Genomic DNA, 2,535 nt, shown 5'->3' on the forward strand with positions numbered 1-2,535 from the left:
TTTTTTTTTTTTTTTTTTTTTTTTTTTTTTGTGATGCTCTTTAATTCTTTTGGGAAGATACCAAAAAGAGGTATAGCTGGGTCAAGTGGAACCTCTGGTTTCAATTTTTTGAGAAATCTCCACACTGATTTCTGCAAGAGTTGCACCAGTCTACACTCTCACCTGCAGTGGAAAAGGGTTCCTTTTTCCCCACAGCCCCTCCAGCATTTGTTATTGGTTGATTTCTTTCTTTGTTTTATTTGGGGTTTTTTTTGGTACGGCAATTGAACTTGGGACTTTGTTCTTGCGAGGCAGGTACCACTGAGCGAAATCCCTGGTCCTCAGTTTCTTGGTAGAAGCCATTCTTCCTGGAGTGAGATGGAATCTCAGCATTGCTTTAATCTGCATTTCACACATGACCAGTGATGTTGAACATTTTGTCATATATTTTTTGCTGTTTCTAATTCGTCACCTGAGAAGTGTATTGAAGTAATGAGTGTAACTTTTTGAAAATGTGGACTCTCGTATCCCATGTTGTTGCTGGGCCTCATCTTCTGGCAGTCCACTTGTGAGAATAAGGGATATAGTTAGGGCCATCAGCATATCACTGCAGCATGTACAGTGACAGGGATATGAAACGGTGTCCTCAAGTGTCTGCTTTCAGACAGTGTCGTAGTGACTTGATAGTTAATAGAATAAAAACTTAACCTTTCCCCTTCACAATGGTCAACCATCTTTGTTTGTTTGATTTTTGTTTTGTTTTTGTTTGTTTTGAGACAGGGTCTCACTATGTAGTTGAGACTGACCTGGAACTCACTATGTAGTCCAGGCTGGTCTCGAACTCACAGTGATCCTCCTGCCTCAGCCTCCCAAGTGCTGGGATTACAGGCGTGTGCTACCACACCCGGCCTGGTCAACCATCTTTGTCTTCTTCAACAAAGCATAATTGTCCTGTGTGGCTGCCCCCTACTTCTCTGCATTGTGCTTGTTTTATCTGCTGTCAGGTCATCTGTTCCTGGGCCAGGTGTTAAAGTGGTGTTCCTGTGTGCTGCAGAGCCCCACGCATGTGCACTTTGGCCTGTTTGCTCCATCGCATCCTGGCTTCTCCAGACTGTCCTTGTGTCTGTGGGAAGTGGCTGTGTGGGTCCAGTTCTGAAGGCCCATGGAACTCAGAAGAGGTGTCTCTCTCTGGCTCTGTCAGGTCCCCCTGACATCAAAGGCAGGTCCTCCATCTTCAAAGTCCATCTGCGTCCACTCAAGTTGGCTGAAAGCCTCAGTAAGGACACCCTGGCACGGAAGCTGGCAGCTCTTACCTCAGGCTTCACTGGTGAGTGTTTCGCTGTGCTATTCAGCTTGGGCGGAACTGAGGCATCCTGTCACTAGTAACTGGCAGGTGCCTGTTGTGCCTGCCCAGTGCTTACCCAGTTCCTGTAACTTTGAACCTGTTGGGATATTTCAGTGGCCTCCGAGATCTTAGCTCCAAAGCCTATTGTAGCATTTGAATTAATATTTTATTTATTTGTTCTTTGAATGAGTATTTTAGTTCTTTTTTGGCTTAATAAGTTTTTATTGCACAGGACTAAAGTCATGTCCAAGGAAGATGCTTGAGGTGAGTCATGTTATACTTTGGTCTTGGACTTGTGCTCCAAATTGGGGCAGTTCCTTTCCTTTTTGCTGTTTTTTTTTTTTTTTTTATTAAAACCATTTCCTATGCTCAGGTACTTGTTTTGCTACCAGAGTGGGTAGGGACCTTCAAAGGGGCTTCCTGCCCTGTTTACCCCGTTTTAGCCTCCCTTGTAAGGCTATGCCTCTCAGTTTTTGTAGCTCAGAGGACCTCAACCCACAGTCACTTGTTTCTGCCATTCTGGAGTGTGGGCCAGAGCCTCTTCCCAACCACCTGTGGCCTCCTGCCCTGCGCTAGGTCAAGTGTTCACACTCAGGTGTGCATCTTCTGTGGCAGATGGTGAGTGAGGCATTGTCACCAGACTAGCAGGTGAAGAGTCATGGCTGTCATGCTTGGAATGTGTTTTGTTCCCCTTGTTTTCTTCCCTTGCAGTTTCAGGTGTCCATTTGCATGCCAAAACACTGGAATAAGTTAACAGGTTTATTTTTCTGGCCCCTCGGTGGGGATTTCCAGTGGGCACACACGGGGAAGTGACTGGACTGCCTCTCAGGAGGGACAATTCACCACTGCACCCCAGGGGAAGAGCCAGCACTGTGCCTGGGGATGCTGCTTCAGTAGAGTACTTTTCACCCTCAGGCTTATCTTGTGGGCTTTGCTGTGCCTAAGGGATGGCAGGCAACTTCCGTGTCCCTGCCCTCTGACACTCAGAGGACACACGGAATTCACACAGTGTAAGAACTATTGGCAAAAGCCACTGATATCACCACCAGTTGAGCTCCAGTGGTGGTTCTGTGGTTAAGACCTTGCACTTGCCTCTCTCCTCTCATCATATGCCCTGGGAGAGGACACTAGTCATTTTAATCCTGGGCATTCTCTTGGCAACCTGATAGTTAAAATTTTGTTTTTTTTTTTTTTTTTTTTTTTTTTTTTTT

The 2,535-nt window shown here is 45.8% G+C and overlaps 1 protein-coding gene across 1 annotated transcript in view; it reads left to right on the plus strand.

Annotated features, from left to right (window-relative positions):
* Positions 1–2,535, plus strand: part of LOC104864598 (AFG3-like protein 1) — a 34,002-nt gene that overhangs the window by 23,163 nt on the left and 8,304 nt on the right. The window lies entirely within an intron of this gene.

This window comes from Fukomys damarensis, unplaced genomic scaffold (genome assembly GCF_012274545.1).
Source record: "Fukomys damarensis isolate Sample0158 unplaced genomic scaffold, DMR_v1.0_HiC HiC_scaffold_32, whole genome shotgun sequence".
NCBI classification, from domain to species: domain Eukaryota; kingdom Metazoa; phylum Chordata; class Mammalia; order Rodentia; family Bathyergidae; genus Fukomys; species Fukomys damarensis.